Consider the following 22,027-nt stretch of genomic DNA (forward strand, 5'->3'; position numbering starts at 1 on the left):
GCACCCTGCAGGCAACTGGGTTCTGGGAGTGAGAACAGTGCTTCCCACACAGAGGGAGCATGAAAATAATAAAAACATGGCATTTGTCTGGCAAGCTCCCATCCTATTTCAGTAGTCCAAGGCAGAAATCCACTGTGCTCTTGTATGCCAGTGAAATCGCATTTCCAGTGCAAGTACAGAAACAAGACAGTCTGAAAGGCACCTTCCCAGTGGAAAATTAACCACCCTCATGCTGCAACTTCATCCTATGCTCAAACAGCAGTGCCCTTGTCATAGCTGTAGAGCGAAGCCAGTTGCTTCCAGTTCAAACGACCCTTCACAAAGAGCACCACAGAGCTCTGAGCATCTCTCACACCATTCTTGTGATTTCACCACTGCCACAAAACAGAGCAGTCTTCCTGTAGTCTTATAAAGTCTTATAAAGGACCCTTCTAGCTATGGGGGCTTTTAGAAATGCTCTGTATTTTTCCCTGACCACATGACCAGAAAAGAGAGTTGGAGAGAAGGTTCTTGGGGATGAGGGAAGCAGGGAAGAGGTTTCATGGCTCAGTGGCGGATCACTCACTCACTGCCTCCACTGCCTTTCCTCTGGCCCAGCTGTGTGACACAGCACCCACAGGGCGGTATGCAGTAGCCCTAGTGCTTTCAGACCCCTTGGCACTGGGACCAGGGACCGCAACCCAGCCGAGGTGGCAGCACAAACACACGTCAGGCTGTAGCAAGGCTGCAGCAGAGGCAGCCAGACCTGGGGACACCCGCGTGTCCCCCTGCAGTGCTCAGTCACCAGGCTTGAAGCCGGGTCTGAAGGCAGGGCGTGGGAAGAGGAGCAGATGTTTTTCCTCTCCCCTTACCCATAAAATTGACAGATAATCATTTTGTGTTCATTTCAGCACTGTAACCTAAAACCTAGCCCAACCTTTGCCCGGGGGACAACGGCACCAGGCAGGGTGGCACAGAGCTTACAGCCCCTGGAATGGAAACAGGGCCCTCGCCTGCTCAGGGAGCTACTCTGACAGGCATCCCCTCATGCAGGATAGCAGGCACCATGATGGAACTAAGAGACATATTCTGGACATAGCAAGATGAATTATCCTGGCACCGTCTGGTAGCAGTTCCTCATTTCTGAGGGTATTTAAAACTTAATTCGGGCTTGGGCAGTGACAAATAAGTCTCAGATCTCACCTGGCTTTGGTAACCTCTTGACCTAGGCATATCACGTAATTTGTCTGAGGCTGTGGATCTCGACATTTTGCTGTTGTGTCTATTCTCTATTCTAGATAGACTGCCGGACACTACCCCAATAGCACCCTGGTAATCCTGGATAGATCCTTGCTGAAGAAAGGGCAAAACAAGAGCTCTGTGCCTTACTTGCAGCAAGTGCAGCATAAAAGTTGATCACATTTAGGCATGTTCTCCCAGCTGGAAACCATAATGGATCACAGCCACAAAGAATTAGCATTCCCAAATACCTAATGGCAAGGGGGACATTCATTATTACTATTACAATTATCATTATTTTAAATATGAACTTAAGTTACACACTCTAAATGCTGCTCATGATTGCTCCAGCACATATATATCCATGCATGTACATATACATTTATATGCTCGAGTCTCTATATAAATAAATAATCCCTTCAGACAGAACAGCATGACAGCAAAAGCTTTCAGATGAAAACATGGTGTGAAAATGTAGCGTGTCTCTTCTCTTTATGTTCTATGGCAAATGCAAACGAAATTTATTGCTTAAAATATGTTCAATCATTTTTATCTGACTACCTGTAGATGCTCTATATGGCTCTGTACAAGAGCTCTCTCCTGCAGAGAGTCTGGTTTATTACAAGCACACTTCCATTCTTTCACATGTCTTCATGAATTTGAAGGAACTGCTTAGAATTTGTCACTTATTTTTAACAATATAATTTTCTTTGGAAGGAACATTCTTGCTAAGCTTGACATGTGATATTTAATTGCATATTGACCACTCAGTATTACTTTAATGCTTCCTGTCAGCTACAGTACAGCAGGCAGAGTTCAAGCAACACATTTGCCTGGAGTTCAGTATTCATTTAAATCAAATTTGTCAGCTTTCAATTTTTTTAAATGTAATATTTTATTTTTATTAAACGCAAGTTAATAATGCCTTGTCGGGCCAAGGGCATGTTTTAATGTGAACAACTCGGATGTTAAGTGAAATTGGAACCATAACACTCTGTTAATAGAGTCATACAACCATCCTAATGCCAGCGCCTCAACCTAACACAAGCACACTCTGGATTCATGTTGGGTTATTTCAGGGAGCTTTTCAGATACGGAAAAACACCCACACATCTGACTGCATGCACGCACACATGTTTTACAAGCATGTGCTCCTGGGCACGAGAGCCTACAACACTACTTACACATACACACATGCTGTTTCTCCTCTTCACAAGGCATCCTGCTTTACTTGTGTCATTGCAGCTTGGGTTATGAGTGCTGTCTGTTCTTAGCTTCAGCTCTAGTTTTTGATGATGCTACCTACAGTTAATTTTTTGACAATGTTTATGTATGCAAGCACACGTACAAACAGCTTTTGTACAGGGAAGATGCACAACAAACGTACCTTCCTAAATACATGCAATTGAGTGAATGCTTGGGTGCATTATATACATGTCCATTTAATAACAAAGTGTTCATGCATCACCAGGGTGGGATAATTTCCTCTGTGTTCACTACACCATGCAGGACACGCACCCACAAGTGACAGCTGATCACTCGAGTCAAGAGCTATCCCTCTTTCCACTCACAAAGATGAATGGCACAGTAATGATGATCAGCCATCGTGTGTTACAGGGTAACGAGATGGACGAAGGCTTCTAAATACACCGTGAACTGCAGCAACATAAAATAACATCGCACATAGTGGTGAAGCATCACACCTTTAGGTAGCATTTCGCAGAATCAGGACCAGACCAGACCCATGATGCACGCTGTGACCGTGCTCCCCAGTGCCACATCCATGCCATTCAGGAAACGGTAATGGCACATTATGCCTTTCACCTCCTAAATCACCAGCTCCAAAGGAGTGTGGGTCAGCAGTGGCAGACCCATCCCCATCTGACAGCTGTGCCAGGGTGGTGGCAGCACAGAGGTGGCCCATGCACACCAGTGGCCCCATCACTGGTTCCCAGCACAGCTGACACTAATTGGCACCCACATCAGCAGCTCAGCATGGAGGGGCCAAGGGCCAGTGGTCAAACACACCCTGCTCCCCTGAGCAGGGCTGGAACAGGGGAGCCGTTCCCCCAGCACTTTCTGCAGCCACCACTGCTATTACAGAGCGGGATAACAACAGTGATAGAGGTGCAGAGAGGTTATGCAGCACTTCCCAGTGACATTTGAAAGGAACGGGAAAGGAACTGCCGCTATAGAGAGGTGTAGAGGTAGGAAGGTTTGGGGCTGCACCGCAGCCATAAAGGCACCTTCCAAGCCCATGGCACCCACAGGCAGAACATGCCCTGTCTGTGGTTCAGCAGGGATCAGTCAGGACACGTGGGTTTCCCAGCAGGTACCTGCATGACCTCAACAGCGGTGCAAGGAGACAGTTCCCAAGCTCATGTCTGTCTTGGCCGGTGCCCAGGGTCCCTGGTCAGTGCTGGTGGTGGGGCAGCACCCAGCACAGAGCCCAGCTCAGGAACTGCTTAGGGATGGAGCTCAGCATCCAGCACACACCTCTGTACCCTAATGTAATTCTTCTTTCACTGTGATTTTATCCTGAGTCCTCTCATTGTTACACAAGAACATGGATGCACTCAATGTTTTGAGGTAGTGGGATTGGAGCCAGGGCTGTGCACCAGCTCCTCACCCCTCCCTGCTGCCTGAGAGCAAGCAGGGAACCCCCTGCAGGGGGAGGAAGCAGCTGCACCCCATCACCCAGCTCACCCAGCCCACTTTCCCACCAAGGGAAACACTTTCCAACATGCCTCCCTGTGCAAAGAGGTAGGGAAACCTTCTAGCAGACTGTCAGGCATTTTATGGCCACTGTGCTTGTTGCCTTTGGGAGATCAGTAAGGTTTTCATGGTGGAGCCATTGCAGCTGTGTTTGTAGGCCTTGCATGCATCAGCCCGCTGTATGCCTTGCAATACTGGAGCACTGCTCACCACAGCAAGTACTGTGCATCTCCTGCCCCAGGCCAGTGCCCCAGATTTATATTGGCACAGTGCAATTAGAGGCAGAACAGTTACATCATCATGGAACTGGTGTAAGAGAAAGTCAGCCCACAGAGATTCACATATTCATTCAGACTGTCCAGACATAATAAGGCTGTCCAGATTCTAATGATCAAAAATGCACACAGTTGGCAATAAGGCATATATATTAATTATAACTGCACAGTTCAAACATGAGCTACTTTGCATAAGAGTAATTAGAATCACAATTGACCTTTTGTAGAAGTGTAGGGTTATGCTTAATTCTAGCCACCAGCATTCAAAACATTTAAATACTATTCCTACTTCTTAATGCATAACCATATAGCTATGAAATGGCTTTCAAACGATAACAGAAAAGGACTTGTTCCCCATGCAGGGAACATAGGAGGCTCTGTTCTTTACACCAAAGACTTAAGAGTGCAAGAAAACATTAATATATGAAAGCAAAAGTAAAAAATAAATACGTTTAAAAGCTAAATGAATTACCACCAGAAAAGCAGTTATATTTATGCTTTATCTAAGAATGCTCAAATAAAGAAGATAATGTTCAGTCATGTGGGACTCCTACCCCTTTGCTTCTCTGCTTTTCTATACTAGCTGTTTATTATTTCCCATAATGGCCAGGGGAATCCCTGTCCTTGATGAAGAACACCCATGCAAAGCAGTGTGGCATCCTCGCCTTCTTCCTTCCCAGCAGCCTGGGCTGAACCTTTCCCAGAGCCAGCCTCACTCTCAGGGAGTGAAAAGCATCAGCCAGCAAACACCTCTGCAGGAAGAAAATGGGAAAAGACCTCTTGATTTTAGCTGCCTTTTAGAGGCTACCAGATGTTTTGCAAGTCCTTCTCCATGCCAGTATATCTGGCAAGAAAAACACCAGTAATTTTGAGGGCAAGGTTTGGAGGGTCTGTCAGAGAGCAGGAATGTTTCATGTGAGCAGGGACAGCTGGGGCAAGCCTACCATTTGCAAACGTCCCGGTGGTTGTGCTTTCAATAGGTGGCACTTATGAATAATAATAATAATAAGCATAATCTATCTTGTGCCTAGGCAGGAGAGAAAACATAAGTGGACAAGCCTGAAGGCATGGCCGTCTATTAAAGGTTGCTTGGGAATTCTCTGCAGAGTTAGGGCAAAACTGTGCTGCTAAACACGGCTGGGGGATTTGCATGTTTAAGAAAACAGGACTAATTGAAAATCATTCTCTTCTGGATGAGTGATTTACATTTTTTACAGATCACATTATAGAGAGGAAAATACAGTTTTGCCCTTTTATTGCTTATTTGATTGCCAGCTTTCATTGTTAACTTTCTCTTTTATTACACAGATGCAGTACAGAACATCAAAAAACACCCAAGTAACAAGGCATTATACACACCTAAAGTCTAAGCCCTGCAGAAACACACAGCCCTGCTCTGTTCTGTGCCTGTTTGTAGACACCTTGATTTAAGTACCCAGGGCTCAGGATCTCAGTAATTATATATGAAAACAATTAGGAAATTGCATAAAAATCACTGTATCCTAGCTAGCACTGCAGATGTAACCCAGGTCTATTCCCCCCACAGTGGTGAGGGCAGTACATCATCAGGGAAAGATGTAGCCGATTTTAGAGTAGTCCAAGAAATTGTGAGGTAAGCATCTTGGATTTTCCCCAGAGAAATAGCCAGACTAACCATTATTTTATATCTGCTTACATTATGCTATTATGCTTTATTCCAAAAGAAAGAAAAAAAAATGGTGTTATTTTAAAAAGAATAAGTACATTTTTAGCTCGGGTGAACACACCTCCTTTGTGCTGCTAAGCAGAAAGCAGGCCCAGCCATGTTCCCAAGGCATTCTTGTTCCCTTGGGAGTACAAGGAATAAACTCTGCATCACAGGGAGGCAACAGAGCCCAGGAGAGCACTCTGCCATGCCAGGACCAAGCCTTGCAGAGAAGAGAGACTCTGAGCATTTACCTGCAAGCCAAGGGCAGGAGGCAAGGAGGAGCTCTCCAGGAGGACTTCAGGGACTCTTCAGCTCATATCTGGGTGAAGCCACCTCACTCATACAAGGAGAGGCTATCATCATTCTATAAAGAAAATAAAAAAATAGTAAACACAACAGTAAGCAATTTCCAAATACATCAGTCAGCTTATGCCCAACTCCACTAGAGTCAGCATCCTCACCCCCTGTATAGAGAGCAATAGCCACCCAAGTCACTACTAAGGCGAGAGCCCCTTCCTCAGTGCTTATCTGCCACACCTCGAGTAACCCAGCTGCAGGAGATTATCTGCATGCTGGTGTTTTAATTGAAAATGGCTGTACGAGGAGCAGAGAACCTAATCGTGTTAGTATTAATAATAAGTGCATGGGGGGTGGGGGGGAACAGCCGCAATTTAACAACATGTAGCACAGCTGGCAGCTGTGTAAGCCAATGTACGCGCACACACATGCGTGCGCGCGCGCACACACACACACAGAGACAGAGACAGTAACAAGAATCTGAAAAAGCAAAACTCATGGGATGGATAATGCATCAAACGTTTCAGTTTCAGTATTGCTGTTGGCCAAAGGAGAATCTACCAGCATGGGAAGAAACCTGTCTCCAATCTTGCTGAAGCCCCAGGAGGATGAACTCAGGGGCAGCTGACGTGATTGTGCCCCACTGTCCCCTCACAGCAGGGGTTGTGCCAGGCTGGCTGCTAGCCTGGGTGTCCCACCTCCACCTCTGGGTGCTGCCAGGGAGCAGGAACTAGTGCTGGGAAGGGAAGGGGGAGGCAAGAGGTACCCAGTATTGGGATTCCTCTCTGCTGCTAATCGTCACTGTGCATGTGAACTGGGTGTAAAGCATTCCCACGTCAGAGCTGTAGCTGTACATAGGTGTAAATTACAGTACAGGGTTCAAGGCAGCACTCAGCCATGCCCAAGCTGCCTAATTAGCAGTTGTTAGTGTGGCAGAGCTATAAAGTGCTAATATTCAAATGTTATGACTGTGCTGCCTCTTGCCAAAATCCACAAAGTGTTTGGAAGCTGGCTGGCATTACAGACTAAACTCTCTTCCCTTGCAAGTGGAGGATCAAAGGCAGCCGTGCTAATTAACCCTTCTTTTGAGTATATCTATGGTGAAACCATAGCACCACATCTGTGCTGCCACCGCTGCACTGCCTGGCCACAGGATACAATGCTGCAGTGGCAGTCCCCTCTTTCGGTTCAGCCTCTCTCTGTCCCAAGCGAGGCAGCCCCCTAATTTGGGAGCTGCTGCTCTGGGTATCAAAGATGAAGAATCGAGTATTTGTGTGTATGTCTATTATTGTAAAGCAAAACCCTTTGCATTGCACAGCCAACCTCCAAAACACAGCCTACAGGACTGGAGAAAAGCATCCATGTAACATATACTACTTGACATTGCCCATGGCTAAATGTGGGGAACAAGATGTTCTCCACGGCCATACCAGGCTCCCTCAGTCATACCCGCTTTAATGCAAACCCCTCTGCAAGGAGACGTCCCTGGCCACGGTTTCTGTTGTGAGCAAAGACAGAAGGGAGAGCACAGCGTGCATCTGCCAAAGCATGGCAAACGGCAAAAGCAGCACAGGGGTTCGGCTGTGCACACATCAACCACAACGGGCAGGAGCATGCCCCTGGTTCAGTTAATTTCAGAGTTATTTTGTCTGGTTAGCATCAAAGACACCTCTTACTCCTGCATGTTGTTCACATCCCACTAATTTCATAAATGGCAGCATATGTCCGACCCCCCATTGCACTTATGCCTTAAATGCCCTGGGAAGCTCCATGCTACATGAAGCCATCCACCCATGGTGCAGAGCCACTCAGGAGGGCCAGCTCCCCCAGGGACTCTGCCACACACTCAAGGGTGGCCTGGCCAAAGGGCTTCAGGCCAACCTGAATGCACCGATGCTGGCAACCAAAGAGCCCAAGCCACCTCCCTCAGAAACTTGTCAAGAGAGGGTATCTTCATTTTATGTCATCATCACAATTGCCTACATCCCCAAAGACTTGACATCCATATAGCTGGTTGATTAGCAGATCCGGTTTTACTGACAGAGCTTGATCCAAATCCACCAAAACTAGAAACCTGCTGAGTCCAGGCTGTGCCTTCGTGCAGGGAAGGCTGTGGTGGGCAGCTGGCTCTGTTAGCCCCCAGAGCCCCGGCCAAGACACCCATGAGGCTTCCAATGCTGGGCTTGGCCAGCACATACGGGCACATGGAGAGCCAGACAGAGCTGGAAGCCTGACATCAACCTTTGAAAAGTGCCTATTTCCAGCATCTTACAGCTAAAAATGTAATTCTCATCAAAAGCAGAGGACCTGCCCAGCAAGAAGGATGTCGCAGAGCTGGGCTCAATCACACTGCGCAGGAGGGGACGTCCCTTCACCCCAGAAGCGAATGTGTGCCTGCAGCACAGCATAGATTAATAGTGCAGCCGCCTCTTCTGTGCAGAAACCAAAGCCCAGCCACCCCGCTTCACACACACAAACTTCACAGACGCACTATAGGATATTCATTACTAAGTATGTTGTATTTTCAACATGAAAAATATTCCCTAGTGTTAGTTACATTATTTGTTTCACACGGAGGGAATTAACATTCCTGTGGCTCAGAAAAGAGGCACGTGCCACCAGGACAAGCAAACGTGATTCTTTCTTTGTTTTCACAGGTCCTGGTGCAGCTGCTGCAGGTCTCACAGATACATTTCAGGCCAGTGCCAATGTCCAACACCCCTTCAGGAGCAATTCAATAGCTCCAGGTCTGGGGAAGGGAAGGGTTCCAGCCTCTTCACCTGTTCACGCTACGGAATCATGGGGCAGCATCAGTTCCCCAGTATTTGTTTATGCCTTCCATAAAATACTTCAAATTAAAAAAAAAAAAAGTGGGGATGTTAGATTACTGTCTCATTTACCCCAAAGTAACTCTGGAATAAACAAACTGTCCTGTCAATAACCAAACACATCAACGAGCTGATCTGGCCCAGTGGCTTTATTTGTAGAGCTCTGCTCCACCTCCCAATTTTAAAAGGGATCTGTTCATGCTCTGAGGCAAATCTCATTTTCAATCTCAAACATTTTACGCAATATTTTAGCGGGCTATTTTTTGCTGCTGTACAGTTGTCAATTTTAAGTATTATCAATAATGTATTCTTCCACATAACCTCTTTAACACTTACAATAGAATAAAATAAAATAAAAACACATCAACAAAAAATTGTCTTCACTTGGCAATGCTGTGTGAATGTTAAATTTCCCATATTGCAATGCAGCCGTTGCTATAAAACTCTGAGGGCGGATTAACGCTCTTCTGGTACTTCACTGTATCAGAACATGGATTTGCAGACAACAGCTGCAGCAAATTCCCTTGACTGAGAAGAATTACAAGTATTATCACCTAGATCATTAAACTGGGTTCATAGATTGCAGAATGTCTTCAATCAATTCATCTAAGATAACTTGAAGCCAGCTGGACCCCCTCAGTGAGAACTTGACTTAATTGGCCAATAAGTGGCTGGAAAAGGTGCATGCTATTTGATAAAATTACAGACTGAAGAAGTGATTACAGTTTGGAGAACCACGGAGGGTAGCCTCCGGGTCAGCCCTTTTGGAGAGGGCTAAGTTAATGTCCACTATTAAGTGCTGCTGTGAAAAATGTTGGCCCACTCGGTGCTCAGATGTAAAGTGTACCCAGGTCATTCCTCAGCTGATGGAGAGGGAGATGTGCACATTTATCAATGCTTTGGCCTCATTTCTGCCTTGGTAATAGTCATGCACTAACGACTGCTGGCAGTTTCATCGTTTTCTGTGTACCCTTCGTTTTATTGGCATAACTAAAATATTATCTGAGCAAAGCAAACCATCTGCTAAAGAAAAACATTTTCCTTCAATTATGTCCCATGAGTCTTTTCTTAAGAAAGGTTAAAGCACCAGGAAGTTGAAAAATATACATTAGTTTGTTTTTATTCTTTCCAATCTATCGCAACAACACTCGCTTTTTACCAGATAAGTGGTAGGTCTACGTATTTACCACTGCAAAATGTTAGGGAATGTGCCTAGCTCTGGAAAGGCGGTGAATTCACAACATCAGATTAGTGTGTAAGCACAAGTCATTATTCAAAAGCAATTGCCCATCTCCCCCCTCCCCCTTTACAAAAGATAGAAAAGATTGCATAAGTAATTTCTCCATGCTTTTATACTTAATAATGAAGGAGAGCAGGTCATTTGCAGAAAAGCAAAAATTTTAAAAATGGAGCTGCAAAGAAATGACCACACTACCCGAGGGTGCTAAACATCATGGGAACCCAGAGCTTGATCCTGCTGGTGCCCTGTGAGCCGGACTCCCATTGACCTTGGCAGGGAGACACCGCACGTGGGTGCCTCAGAAGCATGAACCCTTTTTGTCAGAGACCCCCAAGACAGGGCTTGCAGTCGCTTCTGCACAGAGCCCGTGGATCTGCTGTGTTGCTGAGGCTGCATAATTTTCATGGATTGGATAATTTTCACGGGTTTTGTTTTGTTATTTTTAAATCCTTACCTTTTACAGAGCTAGCTCCAAGACTCAAATGTCTGATGCATACGTTCAGAAGTAGCTTGGGCTCATTTTTAGGATTTTTTGCTGATGGGTAAGTTGTTGTAATAGTAAATGGTGCAACATACAACTGAAAGCCTAGGGGTTGCATAGTTATCTAGGTATACACAAACCACCAATTAATGAACTGTTGAAGGACACATTACACATTTTATCATCAAAATAGGGATGGATGTTGCTCTGGCAAAATGATTTCAGGTTGCAGGTATTACGTCAGAAAAATTTCTACTTAAGTTCAAGGAATTAAATACCTACTTTCTTAAAATATTTTCCTTTCATATGCTGGAAAAACTGCCAGAATCCAGTTTTATTTCAACTATGGACAGAAATTATTTTGCCAGTTGGTTGCTAGATCTCCTACCTTATAACAACACATATGTTTCTTCCCAAATAATGAGACGAGTCCTGACCTGAACCAGCCACAGAGCATGGCCAACCCTGGCACAGGTTGAGCAAAGCTGCGTAGCTAAAATATTGCCTGCAATATTTAGATTAAACATCTTTTTGTAGAAGCTTTCTTAAGAAAGAGCGCATCATTTTTATTTTATCCCTTCCTGTGGGGAGAGGGTGCCCATTTCTAAATGTTTCTGCTTAAAGCCATCCATTTTAGCCATCCAAAAATGATTTTTCACTTTGAAATTTTATGTAGAAATTGAGAAAGAAATTGAAAAGGTGTCAATGCAAAGCAAAATGTCTCCAGCTTGTCACCCACACCATGCACCAGCCCCTCTGCCTCCAACCCAGTTTTAGGTACCCCAGCCTCTAGTGGCACAAAGCTGCAACTGTAGGGCCCTGTGTCCACCTGAGTATGCCAAGTAGCCATGGGCACATCATCTCCCTCCACCTGCCCACGATGGGAAGGGAAAACTGATAGATTTGTACATTACTTTTTCATATCAATGTCCCCAGCACTGCCACTGCCCCAATAAGCTTGTGCCACGCCTGTGGTCACTCATGCTGTCACACAGCCTAGGGCACCAGGCTCCAGACACACGGAACTGTCGCTTGCAAATTTAGAAAACTATTTTTAAAGCAAAATAAGCAAACAGCTGTGCTTTTGCTGCCTGCCAGAAAGATCACCAAGCAAAGAGTTGCCAGGGGGGATTTCAGTGGCCAAGAGGACAGGCCTGGTGGGGCAGGACCTCTGCTCTGGCTCTCAGCTTCCACACCAAACGGCAGTGACAGCCTTCAAGAGCCCGGCCTGCCTGGGCCTTCAGGGGGAGGCTCTGTCCAGCCGAGCAACATAGGCTCACTCAGCAGCCCTCACAACAACTGAGGGCTTCCACCTCTGAAGGGAAAACCAGTCCTGGTGTCTCTCACCATGCTGGGACTGAAGGACAAGGCCACCTTCAGCTGAGGTCCACCACAGGACCTCAGTCCAGCCTCGTCCCTGGCTCACCACCTGCAGACGTCTCCAGCTTCCCCTCAGGACAGATCCAGAGGAGAAGCTGGCTTGCAACCAAATGAACACCCTGGTCTCTCACCTTCACGTACAGGCCAGAGCTGGGCTGCATGCCGTGCAGGATTCATTGTTTCCCTGATGCAGCCCCAGGATCCACCTGACCACCACAGTACTGCAGCTCCCACTCCACCAAGCAAGCACTTTCCTTGCTATTCTGGTCACAAGCAAAACCTCAAGAGCTAGGACTCAAAAAAGAAGACAATTCAGACTTTTTTTATTATTATTTTTAATTTTTTAAGATTTTTACAACCTCAACCTCATCCCACTGCTCCAGAAGTTCTGAGGTGCATGGCTGCCATGCTGAGCACCCATTGCCCCAGCCAAGCTATTGCACATTTCTGAAGTGCCTGGGCTGGCTGCAGAGTACCAACCGGGTACAAGGCAAGTCCCTCTTCTGGGTGTTCCTGTAGTAGAGCCCAAGGCAACTCCACAGGTATGCAGCAGCCACCCCTGCAGGACGTTCCTGGCTCACCTGCTGCTAGGCTGGAGGACAGGGAGCAGGACCAGGACCAGGGACAGGAACACATGGATCCTATGGCTGAGCTATAGGAAATACAAGTATTTAACATGCCCTGAGCACGCAGACAAGACCCAAGCACTTTACTCATCTAAACAATGAAATCACAATTCAAGGTCCACTTTGGCATGTTGCAAACAAATTGCCCTCCATCAGCATCTTTAATTATCAGTAGATGTAGAACTAGCTCAGATAACCTTTCCTTCTGTGTCTTTCAGGACCCAGAACACGGTGCAGAGAGGAGGCCATTTGTACATGGAGTAGAAAAGGCTATTTTCTGTTTACTTTGAGGAAGCCTCGTATTGACTTCCATTTATCTTCTGATAAGTCCTTGTCCAACGCAGCTTGGAACATAATCTGTTCCAAGGGCAGGTGCTCCTTAATGAGAGAACTGAAATCTCTTTCTTTTTTTTCCCTCCATTCATTAAAAGGAAAAGAGAGAGGGGGGAAAAAAGAAGAGAGTTAGAAAATGGCATGAAAGCATATTACCAGTAAATTGTTTCCACTGTGTTTGTGACTGTTCTTAATGTTTTATGAATATGCTAAAAAATTTGCTCAGGCATTTTTCCTTGGGCACTCTAGTTAATTACTTATTCAGAGTGCTTCTACTCTGTTCCTTGCAAAATGTGTTGTGCATTAATTCTGATTATGTACAAAAACCCACCTGCAAGGAAATACTCTGAATCAGTAATGCTGATAAAATGAGCAGCTCTCCTGGGGCTTTACTGAGAAACAGGATACTGGACAGAATTAGAATCTTGTAGCTAAGGCTATTCATAATGTTATTAACATAAAGGCAATTAAATGAGTTTTTAACCTACAACCCTTTATTGTTATTAATGAACATTAGAAAAACACAGGAGATAAAATTGGTAATTATCTCTGCACCAAGCTATGCAATAATGTGTTTAAATATGAAAAAAAAAATGATTATTGTTAGTATTTTCAGTAGCAGAAGCCCCAAGGAGCAGCTCAGTCACATTTAATCACATGGTACTACACCAAGAGGGTTAATTAAACGAGGGCTTTACCTTCAGCATGCTTGGTTATTCTGTTTAATACGGAATCAACAAACAGAAATGTGAATCTGCAAAATATTCCAGGCTGTGGCTTCTACCTTCAGGTTAGCCACCTTTACTGAAACAGAGAGTGGTTTCATTTTCTTCAGGACAAGTATCTGCAGTCCTATAATCAAGTTTTTATTGTATCATGTTTTCAGAACCAATTCCAGAAACATCTTTATAAATCCCAGCTCATAGCCTAAGCTTGCTTTTCTGTAGAAAAGAATTTTGGAGTCTGAGAGAGATGTACATTTTAAAGGAGATGGTAAATGAGGTTTCAGTACCACAGCACAGCCAAAGAGCCTCCAGTTCCATTTTTTTATGCAAACTATTGTATCCTCTACATAAGCAGTCATAAATTACAGAATATCTTCTAAAGGGGAAATACATTAAAGCTCAATGAAATAGCCTATATCTAGAAACAGATTTGAACTTATTAATTCGATTAAAGTTTTATGATTTAGATGCTAAGCCATTCTGGAGATTTATCTTTTTAAATTCTCTTTTTTCAATGTATTTACATTGTTTCAGTGGTTCTGAAATCCACTTTCTGTGCACCATATAGCTTAACAGATGCCAATTAATACGTTATCTTCCGTCTCACCACACGAAGCTCCCCTAAGAAAGGTGTCCATTAGCATGTCCAGGCACAGCTCGCAGGAGGAATGAGCCAAAGCCTTGCTACAAAATCATGTTCCACCTGAAGTCAAGGCAGGATCTGGCCCAAGTTTCACCAAGCAGTGTGTGTTACTGCTGGGAGAGCCCTGTGGGCTGATGTGCTGGGCAACACCAGCCAGCCACAGCTGAGCACAGGGGTGTGAGGGGGCCCAATGGGAACACAGCAGACTTTCCCCTAGAACATGTTCTTCTTGGGCCTGCTGAAAGCAAGTGAGAAACTGTAAAAGATCTAGTCAAGAGGAAAAATAACCAAGCTGCTCACTTTCTGCTTGGGAAGGCTGCCTAGCAAGACAGCAGAGGAGGCACTAAGAAAAGACAAACAGTAAAGGATGCACAATTAGCAGCAGGGTTTGTAGCAGTAAATACTGTCAGACAAACTAGCTGCTGCTTTTGACAGACATCCCAGCTTGGAAGAAGAAAACCTGACAACTCTGACATATGAAAAAGCTTGCAAAACAGTGCGTGTTACACCTGAAACCAAACATTTCGCAAATGCAAGTACCTGCATTGTACCTTTGTCCTGGGAAATCTGGCGGCACTCCAAGATGGGTTTTGAGAGAGTTGAAATCACCCACCGGGCTTAGATAGGACTCAACTCTATGGAGGAAGCTGGGCACACTGAGAATGCAGGAGGAGAGGGGGAGATACAAGAAGAAGTATTAGCATAGAAGTTTAAGACCAAAAGTCAACTGTGACCTACTAAATGTTCATGGCTGGAACGGAGCAGAGCCTGAAGCAAGAGGAGAGGACCTCTCTGATGGCTCGAGGCCTCTGGAGTGCCGCACTGCTGAGACACCCCACATACTCTTGGCATTGCTGCTCCCAAGCCCTTTTTTAAAGCACAGGCAGCTTTCACCACCACCACCACATTACCAGTGATGTGTGGGATTGCTGGCACCGAGGTGCTGTGCTGTTTATACAGCAAGTCCTGGACAACCGTGGGATTATAACCAGCAGCTCCCTCAGATCACTTCACAGCTCTAAACACCTGAAAGGGTTTTTCCCAACAGCCACAGATTTCTCTTCCTCCTGATATAGAAGCTGATTGCATTTGCTTGTGTAAGCCTGCTATCCGCTGGTGTAATAAGGAAAGGCCCAGGCTATTCAAGTGCTGTGTAGACACAGAAATGACGTGCATACTAACCAGCTTCTCCCAGTATAATAAGTGTAGCTGTTCTAGCTTCTTTTGAACTGCGAGCTGTTGCAGGAAGCCAGTAAGCTAGGTGAGCTGTGGTTGGCATGGGAGGAGGCCCCAGCACTGTGTGTGCAAGCATCAGCCCTTGCAGTGCCATGGCACCACATGGGCCATGCTGCAGACACACAGCCATGCGCTGGGCACATCCCATCACCAGGAGCCTGTGGGCATGCAAGCAAGGGCTGGCACACTGGGGCTGCTCCTTGGTCTACCCAGCAGTTGCCTTGGGATTCTCTCTGCTTTTACATTCACTTTGAGTTTTTCAGGGCAAAAAGGGGAAGAGACGTACAGCTGGATGGGAGCATGCACTGAATGCTGGCTTTGGGGCATCCTTTCCTAGTCTTTTACTTTTAGATTACCAGTTCATAACTTACCACTCAACCTTACCCTCTTCCCTTAGCTAAAGCAAGGAGCACAGCGATCCTGCCATATCCTGACCAAGCCGGCTGTTCGCTTTCACAGTGAGTGGCATGTGCCAGGTCCAGGCAGCACTGTGCTGCTCCAGGTTCCTGAGGAGCAAGCAGAGCTGGCTGTGCACCACCCACATGTGAGAGGAGACACTCCTTGTTCCTACCTGAAAACCACTGGTGAATGAAACTGGGTGAGGGCAAGAACAAGGTGATGCCTGTTAGAAGAAAAAATAATTACATGTACCTCAGGGGAGTTGAAGATTGCTGCAGCCACTCATCACTTTGGACTGCTTCATCCAAGACAGCCACTTGACATGCAGCAGCGATCCAAAAATGCACTGGTGTCCCAATAAGAGTAAGGCACACCAAGAAGTGCCGCAGCTACCAAAGTCAGCAGCGCCCAGGCCAGCACAGGCGCTCCTGCTGCTCTCAGCTGACATCAGCACACACTGGGTGGGGATCAGCTCACTTCTGCTCGCAGCTGCCATGGCAAGGGGAGCACACAAGCAGTCAGTCTGTTCTAGCGTGACAAATCTCATCTTCTCTATAAGCTTAGTCATGAAAGAGCTGCCAAGTCTATATTTTATATAGTGTTTTAGTGGATAAATGACACTCATGTTCCTTTTTTTTGCCAGCTATCAAGTGTTTACAGTGACAACAACCTGTTGTCTGTCACTCAGAGAGCTGGCACCTGTCTGGATGATAGCATGACTCAATATTCCTGAAGTACCAGTTTTCTGTAAGAGAAGAAAAATCAATAACTGTGACAAGCACTATCCATTAGAGCCTGAGAGCAGAGAGCAAACGATTGGATGATATCATTTGTTTAATTTAACGAGACTGTAAATGAAAACCCTTACAACTGAGCTGTGCAGGATAAAACATCCTTTCAAAGGAAAGATGGCCTTGAACCAGATCTACTTAACTTCCCAGGGCCAAGACGGTCAAGAGCAGCTGAAGCTTGGGATTCCCATCCTGCTGGTGTCCCTCAAGATCAATCGATCCCCTATAAACAGGTCAGGGCAATATAGTCATTCCCGTCAGCATCCCAGACCAGACGCAGAAATGGCTTTTTCCCACAGAGCTCTGCCTTTTTCTTCATCACACTTCCCAGAGCGATACATACATACAAAATACATTATCTGTATTGAAATATCTATTTACATATTTATAGCATGGCCTCACACTCTACATAACAGTATTTCTAAGTGCTCAGTGAATGGGGATGGTGGGGGGAATTAGACATTGGTGGTTTCAGAAGCCAGACCATCCTCTGCTCCCCAGCTCTCCCTTGCAGTTCAGCATTACGGACTTGTGTCACCTGGGCTGATGTTTCCCTGCTAAATGGCATTTTGGCACTGGCCTCCCGTGCTGCCCAGCACCCTCTCCTGGATTAGCTCTTGGTTGCCATATGGTACAAATGGCCCATGGCACGCTCTCACAGTCAATGTTTAAAAACCTGCCAAACTGCTGCCTCCTTTGGCAGCCTGCCTGGCGGCTCCATGGGCTGCAAAGGGAGCACAACGCTGCCTGGAAATAATTGAGATGGGGCCGTGCCAGGCCTGATGCAGCAGCGCTGGGAGCCGCACTTCCCTCGCCCCTTCTCTCCCCACTGGCACCCACAGACATTCCTGTGCATGCACCCCTCTGAGGCCAAGCAGCTCTACCAGATGCTTTGCCATGCAACAGGAAGTTGCTCTGGTTTATCACGACCATTTTTTGATTAATTTGGGGTACACGCTCTCACCTGGTATCACAGCAAGCACCCATCCCCACTGCTGGGCCGCACAGCCACGTGAATGCATTTGGGTTTCTGCACCTTACCACAGGGTCCTGTCCCGAAGCATCGCTCTCCCCTCCTGCCATGGCATGAGCGTGCCTGCAGCCAGCTGCAGGGTGTTCGGACAGGCTGAGAGCATCCCCCAGGGAAACTTCATCTGGAGACACTGGGGAGAGTTGGAGTGAAAAGGGAGTCCTGCAGGATGTGGGTGGGAGTTAGGCTCTGGTCTCAGACGAGGCAAAGATCACACTGTGGAGTAAAAACAAAACACACCACAAAATCTGTTGCAGCATCAGACCTCCCCCAGTTTCTCTCAGACAATACAATCTGTTTTCCCTCTTCTCTCACCCTCTCCTGGCCTGACCAAGCCCCTGCTTTCCCCCGTCCCACGGCACTGCAGACTTCACTTTCTCCTTTGCCAAGCTTGACATTTTTGCTTATATTTTTACCACTTCGTATCATATTTTTATTCCAGAAATAGGTGTGTTCAAGTGTCTGATCACCCTGCATGGAACAACACTTTGTGGCATTGATCCCTTTGAGCTCTTTATCAGATTTTACTGTCAGGTTTTGGCCAAGAGCTTGAGGCCTCTCTGCTGCAGCGGTGCTCATCCCTGGTGGCTGATGGCCCAGATCCTGCCACTAGTGCTGTGAAATTGTTTTTACCCAGTGCCTTCTCCCAAAAAAAGTGGAGTAGGTCCCTGGAGGAGCAGTCCACCTCTGCTGCCTCCCCAGGGAGCAGGGCCACCCAAATGCAGATGGTCACCTACCTGCTGGCACCAGGAGCTGCACGAGTCAGCTACCTGGCTTCATCCAATTGCTAGCAAAGGAGGGGAAACTTGCAACTTTTCTGTCACTTGTTATTGGGCAAATACTTCAGCAGTTTCTACTACAATGCTGCTCCTTGAAAGACTTCATGTTGTACATTGGGAGCTCACCAAATGCAGATAACCTCCAGTAGAGCACCAACTAGCAGGAACTTTAATTCATCCTATATCAGACTTCAAAGCTGTAGTGCTACCTATATATATAATGTGCGTTATTTAGCTCTTGTTAGACTAAGCTTTGCTCTTCATTCGCAATGGGGAGCGGGTAGAAGAAAGGCAATATTAGAATTAAAAAAGCATAAAGGGAAACAGGATAAAAACCCCTTTGACAGACAGCGGTGGCTATGCTGGTAGCTCCCGTGCAGCAGCAAAGAAAGCAGCAGTATCGCTGTTCTGATGTTCTCAGTGAAATATTTGTACAATGTGCCTACACAAAACTTTAGATGAAACACTCTCTTTATAAGCTTTTGATAGTAAGGAGAGAAGTGGCTTTGCCATTACTTCCATTTGTGAAATGAAAGCGACGCCAAGTCACGGTGCTCTTGGATAGGGCTGCCGATTGCAGCAGTGACAGCCGCGCTGGCACCTGCTTGTTTGTTGTTTACTTTATGCTAAGGGGAAGGAACTTCTTCGCTGTCATTGTACTGTGTGATGCAGCAAAACACAACCCATGCCCAGTGGGTGCAGAAATATCAAAACAGCAATATTTATTACCTGTGCGCATACAGAATATAACGTTGCTTTGCTGTCAGTGCTGCTCATGGTGCTTTAGTGAAAATAAAAGGGCATTTGCATCTGGAGTGCCCCAGTACACTTAGACAACAGCGGCATTTTAAAGGCTGCAACACTGAGGTATGCACCACCTGAACCCTGGAAAGAAGGCAGTCAGTGCCGGAAAAGACTGCAGAGGCTCATGGTACATGAGGGCACCCTGCCAGCAGCATTTGCTGTCCCTCCCAGCAGGGCTGCAGCAGCCCATGGGCAGCCTGTGGCACGCTGGGGTGGAGATCGGCCTGGACACAAAGCTCACCAGGTGGGCCTGACTGGTCAGTCCTCTACTCCGGGAGCCCATTGTTGGACATGCTAGACAGCATTGCACCTGGGTAAAGAGACCCAGGTTTGAGGATCGTACACAAACAGCACTGCCTGAAATGCTGAACCAAATAAAGTGTTTCAGAAGCAATCGGTTCCACCATTAACCTGGCAGGTGTCCAAGCTCTAGTAAATACACAGCACAAGATCCTCCATTTTCCCCAAATAATCTAAGGAACAACATGCCATGGCCAGACCTGGATGCAAACATTTTTCTGGGCCCAGCTGTGTAAAGGACAAAGCCAGGCACATGCATGGGGCCTGGAGAGCTGCACAGAAGCCAAATGATTGTTTTTTCAGTAGCAGCATGCAACCAAGCTACAAAACTTCTAACAAACAAGATATGCACCACTTGTAGGATATGGTATCCCTTCCAGACAACCAAGGACAAATCAGTTTGTAGAAAGGTAGTGGGTAACGGAGCTCATATTTCGTTTACATCCTTAAACAAATCCTCTCCAGACTCCACTCCCAAGACCTCTGTTGGGAGGTGGTGCCTGGGCAGCCCCAACAAAAGCCCCCAGCAGGCACCTCAAGAGCCAGGGTCCAGCCATCCCCAGAAACCCTCTCTCCTGTCCTGCAACCTTCTGGATCGATCATACCAGGTAAGAGCAGCAATTCCCAGCTCCCACACGTCCCCAGCTACAACAGCCTTGCACCAAGGCCAAAGCCACTTCACAAGGACAGAAGTGTCAGCCTGCATGAAGAGTGTGTCCGTGTGTGGGCAGACAGGCACCTGCTCCTTTGGAAAGCATGTCTCTGCACCTATATGATTCTACTTAAACAGAAGGAAAACTCTTTTACTGTAAGGGTGGCGAGATATTGGAAGACAGAGGATGCATGAAGTCTGTCTCTGGAGATACACAAAACCCAGCTGGACAGGAGCCCAAGCAAGCTACTTTCAATTCCATGCTTTTAGCAGGGGGTTGGACTAGATGCTCCCCTTACCTCCCTGCCAGCCCCAGCTATTCTGTTTAACTCAAATAATTTTACATCGGGCTCAAACAAAAAGAAAAGCCACAGACCAGAGAGTTTAGGGCTATGGAACCACAGACTTGCTTGGGGCACTTACAGTCCTGCTGTAACAGTGACACGGGAGGAAAAGAGCTGAACAAAAATCTCAGGCAGACACAACAGGCCATGGGGAAATCCATTGCTTGTTTATGAAAGGAGCCCCTCCACAGGTGCCAAGTTCTTCAAATCTCTGGCCTAAATACATAAGAACACATTTGTGTGCAATACTATTAAGCCAAATCATTTATTAAAAATAATTCTACAAATACTTCTGGACCAGGGATAAGAAGAAAGCAAAGAGCTGTAAAACCCCACAGGTTTACAGCACAGTTTTCTGTGCTTTCAAACATGAAAACTTCTATACCAAATAGTTATCCTTTTCACAGAGCCCAAAACGTTTGAAAATCCCCACCAAACCCAGTTCTTTCAAAACTGGTCTAAAGTTCATAGCCAGAACTTGCAAAGAAAAAAAAACAAAACCTTATACATTTCTTGTCTTTAGGCTCTGATCCTGAACCCGAGCAAACCACCAGCACTGTTAGTGCACTCAGGAAAAGGTCTCAGGGAAGATGCCTTTGCTGCATGGGCTGGGAGGGAAAGGGAGATGGAGCAGAGCCATCCCAGAGCAGCCGACAACTTCAGCCACTCAGCAGCCACAAAAAAAGTGAGAGGAAAAGGGATTCACATATTAAAAGGCTGAGTCTTCTCAACTTCTACTAGTTTGTTGCTTCCCGAAGACTTTAAGGAACCGGGACTTACTGGGATCAAGCAGCATACGATACTCTGCGCTTTCTCAAGTAATCTAGGAGCTGCTTCCTGGGGTGTAGCTGACACAGGAGATGTCGCTGGCTTTGCACTTTTTTGACTCTTATTACCTGGTAAAGAAAAGCAGGATTTGCTTTCATCTGCATACCCATCTTCTGTTAATTGGTGACAAGTGCAATCAGCCCCTTTCGCAGCATGTTGGAGGGCCTTATTCCTGGGAGTCAGCGACACTGGGAAGCGCAAGCATGCATCAAGAAAACCTGCTGCTAGTAAAACAGGCGCTCCTGCCTGGTCTTATTTCAGCTACAGGGCACTACAGAAAGACAGGCCTTTGTATTAGAGCTATCTTCTAGGCTGCTTTGTCCTCACTGAATACATTTTGCAGAGCTGTTCTTTGCAGTCAAAAAACTTGCACATTACAGACAAGCATGTATTACAATGAGAATATTTTATTGGAC

The 22,027-nt window shown here is 46.2% G+C and overlaps 1 long non-coding RNA gene across 1 annotated transcript; it reads right to left on the reverse strand.

Moving 5' to 3' along the window:
* Nucleotides 1-4,763: 4,763 nt before the first annotated feature.
* LOC106039412 (uncharacterized) lies at nt 4,764-6,428 on the reverse strand. Its single transcript, XR_001209241.3, has 3 exons — nt 6,357-6,428; nt 6,147-6,259; nt 4,764-4,960 (listed from the first exon to the last, which is right to left on the reverse strand). It is a non-coding gene; the product is annotated as an uncharacterized lncRNA (long non-coding RNA).
* Between the last annotated feature and the right edge of the window lie 15,599 nt (nt 6,429-22,027).

This window comes from Anser cygnoides, chromosome 8 (assembly GCF_040182565.1).
Source record: "Anser cygnoides isolate HZ-2024a breed goose chromosome 8, Taihu_goose_T2T_genome, whole genome shotgun sequence".
In the NCBI taxonomy this organism is placed as follows: domain Eukaryota; kingdom Metazoa; phylum Chordata; class Aves; order Anseriformes; family Anatidae; genus Anser; species Anser cygnoides.